This window comes from Pongo pygmaeus, chromosome 3, assembly GCF_028885625.2.
Source record: "Pongo pygmaeus isolate AG05252 chromosome 3, NHGRI_mPonPyg2-v2.0_pri, whole genome shotgun sequence".
In the NCBI taxonomy this organism is placed as follows: Eukaryota; Metazoa; Chordata; class Mammalia; order Primates; family Hominidae; genus Pongo; species Pongo pygmaeus.
This window is the reverse complement of record NC_072376.2, coordinates 111083241-111095410: the sequence shown is the minus strand read 5'-3', so window position 1 is coordinate 111095410 and position 12170 is coordinate 111083241. Positions and strand designations below refer to the sequence as shown.

Sequence of the window (12170 nt, the reverse complement as noted above, 5' to 3'; positions counted from 1 at the left end):
GTCCTAATGCTGCATAAGACAGTTGGGATTAGAGAAACTCTTGAAAAGCAGGATTGGTAATGGGAAGTGATAGGATAGCTGTGTGTGAAAGCCTTAATGCTGAAGTGCATTCTTGTAATGCAATTTTCTTGTCTGCCTTGTTATCTTACAATTTTAGTGGGAAGAATAATAACAATGTTATTTCAAAGAAATAGTTAAAAAATAGTCAAACTTAATAGAAAGCGGAGCCCTGTCCTTTGGTTAAACACTCATTTACTCAGCTCTCTCTCTCTTTTTAAAAAACAGAACCATGAATCCTTCCTGTACAGTTGCATAGGTTGGTATTAACTCTCTCTCAGCTTATTCACTGTCCACCTAAAAGAACAGTACAGGGCTCCAGAAGTGTACCTTGCTCTGGTTTATAGGTAAAATGCTGCACTTGGGCATAGGTTTGTGGAGGGTGAGTATTGTTTCTCTTCTTGTGATGGAGATTGATGGCATTCCTGATAAAGGAAGAAGAGCGTGTTTGAGGATGCTGGAGGATGCTGAAGTGAAGCTGAGAACGTGATGGCCAGCCTGGGCTCTTGGGGATGGAGGATGGTTGTGGATGCTGTGTTGCAGTTGACTATGCCCTTTCTGGAGGCGTACGGGCAGCACCTGTTCTGCTCTAACAGCTTTGTGGGGAGGACAGCCACCCACCAGAGCCCCCCATCCAGCACGTCTTCCTATTTCCTTGGTATTAGTAACTACATCGGGGATATTTATCTATGTTTTAATGCACACAGGCTAGTGCGGTCAATGTTTTGGGGCATACAAAGGTAAAAAATAGATCATTGTTACCCTCTAGAAGCTTTCAGCTGGCGTGTGTAGTGGGAGGTGTGCTTTAGGGAAGTCTCATATGTAGCTTAGAGGAAAGAATTCCCAAGGTGGCTGAGAAGACTGGGGAGGTGGGAGAGTCTGCTTTGGATCTGGAGGAAAAGTGGCACTGTCTACTTAAGAGAAGAGTGCCAAAGACAATTTGCACAGAGTCTGGCATATAATAAGTACTAACAGGCTAGGCACAGGTGGCTCATGCCTGTAATCCCAGCACTTTGGGAGGCCGAGGTGGGCAAATCACTCAAGGTCAGGAGTTTGAGACCAGCCTGGCCAACATGGCAAAACCCCATCTTTACTACAAATACAAAAATTAGCTGGGCGTGGTGGTGTGTGCCTGTACTCCCAGCTACTGGGGTGGCTGAGACAGGAGAATCTCTTGAACCCAGGAGACAGAGGTTGCAGTGAGCCGAGATTGTGCCACTGCACTCCAGCCTGGGCGACAGAGCAAGACTCTGTCTCAAAAAAATAAAATAAGTACTAATAAATACTTATTGAAAGAAGGAAAAAAGTCTAGGGAAGTTATTATTTGGGGAAGAGCTAAGAGGAATTCATCTGTGAATAGACAAACTGAATATCATTCCACGATTACTTTCACTTTAAGTGTAAGTATTTAAGGGTACCGTGAATGAATTCCTTCACAGATGTGTTGGCTCTGCAGGGATAAAGGTGATGGGGTTTCCAGTTCATGTTGCAAGTTCATGTCTCAAGGGGAGGTTCTGTGAGACTTGGGCTGTGTTCTGACCACACAGCTTTGCATAATTGATTAATTCTGCATAGCTGCTTGCATTCCTTTCCTAAAATAACTTTCACTTTCTGATTAACTCTCCAGAATTAATAAGTGCCAAAAAATAGGATGTGTGTTGAATCTTGTGATCTAATGTGATGCTGCCAACTCACACAGATTTAAGGTATAATTAATAATGCTGAATCTCTGAGGGAATTCTTAATTCCTGAATTGGTAGACAGATCTCTAAAAGCAGCTAATACTTATTGTGTTTACCATGTGCCGGGCACTGTGCTGAGGACTTTACCCAGTTTACCTCCTTGATCTGTTTTCATTATCACAAACACCCTAAGAATTAGTATTATGGGTATCTCCATTTCTAGAGAGGTGAAGTCACTCACACAGCTAATTGACACAGCCAGTGAATAGTAGAACTGGATTTGGGCTGAAAGAGTCAGGCTCTGGAGCCAGTGCTCCTAAAGGCCATGTGACATTGCTTCTCTTTTCTTTCTCTGGGGTGTTCCAGTTTTCCTCAGGGCTTCGTCATTGCTGCTTTCTACCTGCTGACACTTTTGTCAAATGTGATAAACAGCAAAAATTGATACAGTACAGGTCCAAAATAAATGGACCCTGATAGGTACCACAGGTAAAGTTGTTGGCAAATGACATCACTTGTGTAATGGTAGGTCCTTCACTGGAGGTCAATTGTGGAGCGATGCTGTGAGGGAAAGGTATGTGGATGTCTCTGGGCTGGGAGAAGGCAAATGATGAGGGGACTTGGAGTTTCAGGGGGCAAAACAATAAAGATTCTGGTTGGCAAATTTCTTGGCAAATTTTAAGGGTGGTAAACATTTTAAATCAGTATGTCAGTAACTTCTGCATGAGAAGTGCCAAGTACTTCACAAAACTTTAATATAATGTGTGAGCCTTAGGGTCGAAAGTAGGGATGGCACTGCTTCTGGCTTCTCTGTTAACAGAAATATGAGAGAGAAGTATGAATAATTTTTTCTCAAATTGAGTTTTAGATTGGGGTTTCATTTTTCAGCAGAATATAAAACAGTTATTTTCTATTTCCATGAATACCAGGAGGGGAGACTTAATAAAATGCAGTAAATATGGCCAGGTGCAGTGGCTCACACCTGCAATCCCAGCACTTTGGGAGGCCAAGGTGGGCAGATCACCTGAGGTCAGGAGTTCAAGACCAGCCTGGTCAACATGGCAAAACCCCATTTCTACTAAAAATACAAAAAATTAGCCAGATGTGGTCGTGGGTACCTGTAGTCCCAGCTGCTCAGGAGGCTGAGGCAGGAGAATCACTTGAACCCAGGAGGTGGAGGTTGCAGTGAGCTGAGATCGCACCACTGCACTCCAGCCTGGGCAACAGAGCAAGACACTGTCTCAAAACAAACAAAATAAAGTAATAAATAGGTGTATGCTGAAAGAAAAATCATTCTTAGTCCTGGCTTTTTTTTTGAGACAGGGTCTTGCTTTGTTGCCTAGGCGTGATCACAGCTCACTGCAGCCTTGACTTCCTGGGCCCAAGTGATCCTCCATCCTCAGTTTTCCAAGTAGCTGGGACTATAGGCACATGCCACCACGCCTGGCTAACTTTTTAGTTTTTTGCCCAAGCTGGTCTCGAACTTCTGATCTCAAGCAATCCTCGCATCTCGACCTCCCAAAGTATGTTGTCTGGGATTACAGGTGTGAGCCACTGCTCATGGCCCCATGACATTTTTTAAATCAAAATGTCTAGATAAAAATCAACATATTCAGACAATCTAATTTGGTTGATATACAACTATGTTTTTAAAAATTTTCCCTTTTTGAAAAAGGCAATATTTGTGGTGATTGTAGACTTAGCAATGTAAGTTTAAGTTTTGTAACATTGCAGGTTGATTTTGAGTTAATTGAAACATTTGAAGTTTAATATGTTGGCAAAGTGGATTGTGTACATGAATTGAGGGGGAGAGAAGAAATTAATACTGTTTGATGTTTTTTTTAATTTTCTTGTAAATAATGTGAATATCCAGAAAGCAACAGAATAACCTAAGTCATCAGAGGCTGAGAAAGGACATAAAATAACCTTTATTATTATTATTTTTTTAGATGGAGTCTCGCTCTGTCCACCAGGCTGGAGTGCAGTGACGCCATCTCAGCTTACTGCAATCTCCGCCTCCCAGGTTCAAGCAATTCTCCTGCCTCAGCCTCCCAAGTAGCTGGGATTACAGGCATGCGCCACCACACTCAGCTATTTTTTGTATTTTTAGTAGAGACGGGGTTTCACCATGTTGGCCAGATGGTCTGAATCTCCTGACCTTGCGATCTGCCTGTCTCAGCCTCCCAAAGTGCTGGGATTACAGGTGTAAGCCACCACGCCCAGCCACTTTTTTTTGGGGGGGGGTGGGGGGGCAGATGGATGGGAATGGCATTGAATACGATATTCAGGATATTGTAGATGAAAGAGGAAAAGTTTCTAGAATATTATGTGACTGTTGTGGGAGGTGTTGAATATTATAAATTAAGGAGATTTTGCTGCTGTTGTTTTTGTTTCTGAGGAAAAGAAACCCTTGGATTAGCCCCAGTGGCTCTGGCTGGTGAAATTACCCAGTAAATAATCACAGACATCTTGTTAGCAGAAAGAGAAGAGAATCAGCAGGAAGAGCTGAGGAACAAGGTTCACTGGGGGCTTTCAAACTTCTCAGGTAGTATGTGTATTGAAGAGCTTAGATCTGAAAGATTAGGAGTTATATTGTCTCATTGAAAAGAGACTGACAGTATGGGCTTTAAAAAAAAAAAAAAAAAAACCCGCCAGCCTGTTAGAGATATACTATGTGCTCAAATACTTTTGTGAAAATTCAGAAAGCCTATGTATAAATCTGAGAGAGAATGTGTGTGTGAGTAGTGATTATCTCTGATGACTTACATATTTTAAATAATTTTCTATATTTTTTGTTTTCCAGATATTTGTATATATGGATCCACTTTGTTCGTGTTGAGTTTGTACTTTATTTTTAAAAATTTGCCACTACATTGTAAGCTTTCCCTGTGTCATGAGGTGTTCCTTGCAGAGGGGATTCACAAGACTCTGTTTCCTTCTCCACTCTGCGCGCTGGCCCTGGCTCTGGCTCTGGCTCCGGCCCTTGTCTGCACCTCTCAGCTCCTACACTCCGGAGTCTGTGCTTTTCCTGTGGCCCAGAACATTCCAGCTGCCACCCTCTTCACCTGGCTAGCTCTTAATCTTCGTAGTGCCCTTTTCTTGTTTAGGAGGACTTAAATGCATTGGACGGTGGACAAAGACCATTTAAATGGATTACAAAAAGCAGACTTCACCAGGCAGAGCAGTCTCTAACTTCTTCAGTAATGTTGCCATTTACCATGTGTCTGTTGGGGATCAGGTCCGTCACTAGGCACCCTTCGTGCTTTTATGTAATAGTCATAGCTACCCTGAATAAGGGTGAGGAGATGGCATTCCCATTTAGAAAAGTTGAAACCAGGATTGCAAGTAGTGTATGAGCCGGGATGGGAAGCCAGGTCTGTCTCTCTGTCCTTAGATCACGCTGCTGTTACTTTTCTTTGTGACACCCTAGGATATTGCCATGGAGGGAAGGGGAGAAACCTTGATAGGGCCCTTGGATGAAGCACTGCAGCTTATGCTAAAGAAGATCAAGGCCCTGTTAGACTGGAAACATTCATTATAAGACCTAGTGCCATAAGGTAAAGAGGTCTCTAGGAGAATGCTCAAGATCTCTGAGGGATAACTGTTAAAAATCCTGTAAGAATTAGGCTTAAATTATACACATGTGAGAAAGGTAAGTGCTCTCAGTGCAGGGGGTAAAATAAACCTTTAGTGAAACTCTATGACGAGGAACCCTGCCCATCAACTGTTGGTAAGTTTAGAAAAAATGAAGAAATGCAATTCAAGGTCAGTAAGTAGGTGAAATATGATGTGCGCATAAACCTTTAAAGATTTGAGAGGTTGGCTATTTTTGGTAACACGGGTTAACTTGAGGATTAATGAGTCAGGATATATGGAAAGTTAAAATTCCCTTCTCTGCACCATTCAATTCAGTTCAACAAATACTTTCCCAGGCCAGATGGGATCATTAGCCTTGTAGGAAACTCTTGGCCTTTTTAAAATGATGACATTGTGGCCAGTTTTGTAAATACAGTTGATGTGTGAATCTGTAGACCAAGGATCAGATTAATTTTGTAATGCCCTCAGGGAAGGCAGTTGATGAACTGGTTTCTCTGCATCATAAGAGCAGTGTTAATGATCCATTTGTACCATGAGATTCTAACATTCTTGAGTTACCTAAATGCTTCAGTGTTCCCTGCCATATAATTTTAAGCTGTATACACATTTTTTGGGATAATTTTTATCCATATTTTGTTTAAAAAATGAACTGAACCAAACTAAAATTCAGAACATTTTATACTTCTGCTTCTTATTAAGATTGTTTAGTCCTTGGTGGGTGATGTGAGAAGATCAGTACTTAACAGTTTGAGAATTCTTGCTCTCATAAATCAAAATAGTATTCGATGACAGTTTTCAAACAGTTTCAAGTGATGATTTAGATTCTCTTGTAGTTGTTATCTACTTTAGAATAGTGTTACTATGATTTAAAAGTTGGTATTTCAGCTGGGCCATGGTGGCTCAAGCCTGTAATCCTAACACTTTGGGAGGCCAAGATGGGAGGATCACTTGAGCCCAGGAGTTCGAGACCAGCCTGGGCAACATAGACTCTATCTGTACAAAATACAAAATTTAAAAAGTTGATATTTCATGAGTTTGCATTTTTAAATGCAATGGACAGTAGATAGAATTGTTTGTAAGATATATTTGCTTGTATGTTTTTCTCTTCATATCACCAGGTCAAACCACAGAGGAAAAATAAATTTGGGGGCCCTAAGCCTATTTACCCAATGTTTCCTAGAAGAGCCCGCTTCAGAAACTTCTAGCAATTGTTAGTGTTGCTTGGGTTGATAGCCGTGGTCAAAGCATGAACAGAGCAAAATAAAAATTTTCTAAATATAAAGGAAATATGGTAATAACTGAGAAGCCAAGCATTAATAACTGGGAAGCCAAGCATTCTCTCAATATCCTCTTTCTCCATAAGAAACGTGTAGCATTTTCCTTGGAGAAGGGTGTATGTTACTTTAGTTCAGCCCTTGATGAAAACAACATATGGTTAGTTTTATGAGGACTTAGAGACAGATGGTGACCTATAGGCTAATTATGCAGTGGGCAAGATTCTTTAAACAAATCACTGTGATTGTGACATGGCCCTTTCTCATGAGTTAGACAATCTGGACTGTTTATTGTCACACTAGGTAAACATGTTCCAGGTGAATGAGGAAGAGGTGCTACGTGAGGGAAATGTATTTACAACATCTTTTCATCTCCATATTTACTTTAATGGCTAAAAGAGAAAAGGAAGTCAAGAAGTTAAAAGGGGAGCACACTAAAACCTCAGCTAGTCCTAGGATTGTGTTATTTTGGACAGCTAACTTTTCAGATAGCTGAGGGGTTCCCACATTAAGCATGAATGTTTTTCTTTTAATCACTTTGAATGAACTCTTTCTGAAGTCTTCCTTGCCCTCTGAAAACAGAATGTCTGAGACGTAGTAGGCTTTATAGTGTTTATTATCTTACCTTACCTCCTTTCCCAAATGTAAGCTTCATGAAGGTAGCGGTCTCAGTCTGTTCTCTGCTGTGACCCTGTTCCCTAGAAGAGTGCTGGCACACAGCCGCATTAAATATTCGCTGAAGTAAGTGGGAGTTAATTAAAGCTCTTTAATCTTCACAAATGTGTCACTGTCCACGCTTTGTTCTCCCTGTTTGTAGGTTGGTCAGGGACCCTAGAGTGCATTGTGCCTATGCTTATGGTCTTAATGTCCCTCTGCCCCAGTATGGTGGCTCATGGCTGTAATCCCAGCACTTTTGGAGGCCAAGACCAGCAGATCACTTGAGATCAGGAGTTCGACACTAGCCTGGAAAAAATTGTTAATGGTGAAACCGCATCTCTACTAAAAATACAAAAATTAGCCAGGTGTGGTGGTATGCGCCTGTAATCTCAGCTACTTGGGAGGCTGAGGCATGAGAATCACTTGAACCCGGGAGGCAGAGGTTGCAGTGAGCCAGGATCGCACCACTGTACTCCAGCCTGGGTGACAGAGTTGAGACTGTGTCTCTAAATAAATAAATAAATAAAATGTCCCTCTCATTATATTGTAATTGCCTTTTCTTGTCTGTCTCCACCACCGGACTGTAACATCATTGACAGCAGAAATTTTGGAGGTTCACTGTTATATCCACAATGTCTGGTAGTACATATTGTTACTTGTTTCTTGAGTGTGTGAACAAACTAATTCACCAAAGGAAATGGTCACTGCCCTGGGTCCTTTCCTTTACAAAATCATATGATGTAGATAGTTTCATGCCCATTTTACAGACACACAGCTGAGAGGAGCAGCCGTGATTTGCATCCAGGTTTGTCAGCCTCAAGGCTTACCTTCCACTGTATGAGTAGCTCCTCACCTTTACACACACAAGTGCCCCCTTTCTGATGTCAAATTTTCCTAACCTTGCACAGTATGTGTATTTTTTACTTACCTCATCCAGAATGGTATAATAAAAATGCTATTATCAGTTTAGTAGTGTTTTTAGTTACTGTTTTTAGTCATTATACTAACATTGTAAATTTGAAAAAAAAAAAAAAAACAGAACGGTTTGTGGGAGAACTTCTTGTGGGTTGCAGTGCTCCAGGCTGCCTGGGGTTTGCCAGCCACCCCCCGCAGTAACCCTGTGCACTTCCCCTTTCCCCAGACTCCCTCCTCCCCACCAGCAGCCCCTTCTGCGCTCCCCCGTGCAGCCTGCCCTCCATGAGTGGCCACGGACTTCGGGGTCCACGCGGTTCTTCACACCGCCTTTTATGTGATGTGTGTCCCCTCCTTGGCTGTCTGGTTTTGCTTTTGTCAGTATAGCTAGTGGCCAGCCCATCTCCATTTTGAATTTGCTGTTTTATAATAAGCCTTTGATTTGAAAGCCATATGATCAGGGCTGCTAGAACTTGCTAGAATGAGGAAAATAGACAGGTGGTCCATTGCCCTCTGAGTGAGCTACAGTAACTTTTACTACATGGATTTCTTTTTTTTGAGATGGAGTCTTGCTCTGTCGCCCATGTTGGAGTGCAATGGCACGATCTCGGCTCTTTGCAACCTCCACCTCGGGCACCCTGAGAGGCCCTGTTCTCAGGCCTTCTCAGGGTACTGGTAGGTGAGGCCCCAGCACGCATTGCTCAGAGCCAATTTGGCTCAGGTCTGTAGGAGGTGGGATGTGGACATGGGGGTGGAGTATGAAAGAGGAGAGATAGCAAAATGGAAGAGCGTTTACCTGGTCAAGGGCTTAGGTCACATTAGGTTCTTAAAGGCAAAGATGGCTTCATGTGGATACTTTCTTGAGTCCATCTCTCTCTGTTTCTGTTCCTCCCGCTGCCTAACCTATCCTGGCTCTAAGTTGGCTCAAACACTGCATTTGTGTCTTTTCACGTGGCATTTTTCTTTTTGCCCTCCACCTTGCTAGGGCTGAAATTTGCAGTCAGCATTTATATATGCCCTATAGACAAGGCAAATTTCTCTAATTTTACCTTTCTTGTCATTTATGATCTTTTAAATTTTCAGTCAATGGAAAGTAATTGTTAATATGAATTGCGATTTGGAAACTTTGTGCCAGATGATGAAACTGAATGAATGTGTGGTCTTTACGTAGGCAGTGCCTTACATATGGTTTGGTTTTTGGCCCATGTACTAGATGTTTGCCTTTCTGTGGGCTGTCACAGATCTGGCATGTACCTTTATTTTATTGGGAGTTTCTACATGTGTTGCTGCAATCTCTCAGCTAAGAGTATTTTTCAGTCCTCTTGCTATTTGTTTTTTTACCACTTATGGGGTGAAAGGAAGTAAAATTAGATAGGATTTTGATGTTTGATTTAAAAATCAACATTTCCATGAATTCAAAAATTCAAGAAGATGAAAGGATAACATTGATTCTTCTGTTTAAAGACAATTGATTTCCTTTGGCTGAAAAAGTTCTCTCTCTCGGTGTTCATTATTTTAGATGTTCCCTTTGGACTCTGTGCACATCCCCATCGTAGAACCTACTATATTTACTATAATGGTAAATTGACCTCTCTGCCAACACCACTGGACTATGTAAGTTCCTTCAAGGCAGGGGTCCCTAGTGACAGGCAGAGTAATATCTGGTACATTGTAGACACTCAGTAAATGTTTGTGAAATCAATAGAGTGACCAAGCAATCTAATGAATATGGTCCTATCATGGTCCCAACCAGTCATTGGACTGAGTATAGTTTTGATAGTGTCATCTCAAATGAACATATCTCAAATCACATCCAGGTTCAGCAAATTTTCTTCTCTGTCTTGCCGAGGTGGGGGCCCCACTCTGAGTCCCAGAGATAGAAACTCGAGTCATCTTTGCATTTCTTTTACTTCCTTAGTGTTTCTTGTATTTTCCTCTGTTTTTCTCCATTCCTACTGCCTCTACTGTAGTTTACACTGTTGGTCACCTTATGTCTGTAGCCTGTGAGCTAGCTTGCTGACACGAGCACCCCCAGCCATCCTGCACTCTGCCACAGCCAGATCAGGCTGCCTCCCACATCACTTCTAGTAGGACGTCCATGCAGATGGTCAGAGTGGGTTTTCCCAAGGAGTTCTGCAGGGCAGTGTGTTCCAGTGGACATCCTTGGTCCCCTGAGGACCAAGGCTCAGAAACTGATTTTCTGAGCATAGCCAGAGCTAATCTCTCCATCGTGTTATCCCAGTTCAGGAAGTGGATATATAAAACCAGATTGTCTGCTTACTGCCTTAAAATGAGAATAGAACTGTTTCTATTTCCATTTCGTGGCCTGGGATTCTGGTGTGGGAACATCTAGTACACATTTTCTTCCTGTAGTCAGGCCTTCGTGGGAAGCCAAATCATAATCAGATGCTTACTTGGCTGGTATGGAATAAAAACAAAGAGAAGTGAAGTGTCAGATGGCATCAGGTTAAGTCCGAGGCATCCATTTCACAGTCAGGAGGCTTGCCAGTGTGAATATCCCAAGTGAGTTGGCTTCAGCTGCCTGCATCCTTCTCCACAGTGAGGCTGACTTTGCCAGTGGGTCCTGACCCTCCAAGGCTCAGGAGGTTGCTTCAGGCCCTTTCTCACTACATATTGCTGGGAGTGGCAAGGCCATTGCTGTTCTCTTTGACTGTCTGCTTTCCTCCACCTTCAAATCTGACCAAGCCCTTCTGATTGACATTCTTACCCTTAGATATAATACTTTCAATTCTTTAGGGCTTGGAGCTGTTTCTCTAGGATGATTTTGCATGTCTTGGCTTTTTAAAGTTTAACTCTAAGAGCAGTATGCTATCTTTATTTCAAAACCTTTATATCTTCTCTCCCTCACTCACCATCTCCTTTCCTCAAAATCCTTTTAAGCCCTAACTGTTATTGGTGGGAGTCTAAATTTCTTTGCCTAGCCTCTGAGGTCCTCTGTCTGCCTCCCTGAGTGATCCAGACTTCTTTTCTTTTTTTTGTGGTGGGTTGGGGGTGGGCTGGGGGTGGGGGACTGTCGCCCAGGCTGGAGTGCAGTGGCGCGATCTCAGGTCACTGCAACCTCTGCCTTCCGGGTTCAAGCAATTCTCCTGCCTCAGTCTCCCAAGTAGCTGGGACTACAGGCACGTGCCACCACGCCCAGCTAATTTTTTGTACTTTTAGTAGAGACGGGGATTTCACCTTGCTAGCCAGGATGGTCTCGATCTCCTGACCTCTTGATCTGCCCGCCTTGGCCTCCCAAAGTGCTGGGATTACAGGCGGGAACCACCGTGCCTGGCCTCCAGACTTATTTTCTACTTGTTTCCCTGTGGAATAAGAGGACCGGGTCAGAAGCCCCAGCATGTCATTCTGTCTGTCTGCTGGAGTTTCCTGAGCTCTAAAAACCCATCTTGCCTATCTCATAGGATTGTTGTGAGGGCCAAATACAGTGACAAGTGTTCATTTTCTCTACTGGTGCAAGAGTCTGTGTAGGTGATGTGACTCCTTTTTTTAAAGCTATCGTATATTGAGCCCAAGCAGTTTGCATGTATTATTTCATTTAGTCCTTTCGAGTAGATCCTGTTGTCATCCCCATTTTACAGATGAAGAAAGTGAAACTCAAAGAGGCTAGAGAAGTCTCCGGACTGATGGAGACCAGATGAGTCTGTCTAATCCCTTTAGTCTGCTCTGAATTTCCAGTACCCACTGCTTTATTGGACTGAACACTCGCCTGACCAGGCCCCCCCGACTCCCCGCCACCGCCGCCAACAACTAACTCAACTCGTTTCTACTTCTCTGACCCACTGCCCTGGCCAAAGTCCTCCCTGCTTTTCCAGGCCCCTTTCAGGTTTCGTCTCTCTCCTTTTGTGTCTAGCCCTCATTGCTCACCATCATCTCTGACCTCCTGTGGTACTTGAGGATATACTGGAGGCAGACCCATCTGCGGTTACATCCCAGCCGTGCTGTGTTGCTTTGAACAAGGCAGCCACATCTCTGA

The 12170-nt window shown here is 42.9% G+C and overlaps 1 protein-coding gene across 5 annotated transcripts in view; it reads left to right on the top strand.

The window, feature by feature from the left end:
- TSPAN5 (tetraspanin 5) overlaps positions 1–12170 on the top strand; it is a 180716-nt gene that overhangs the window by 71695 nt on the left and 96851 nt on the right. The gene's annotated exons all lie outside the window — the stretch shown is intronic.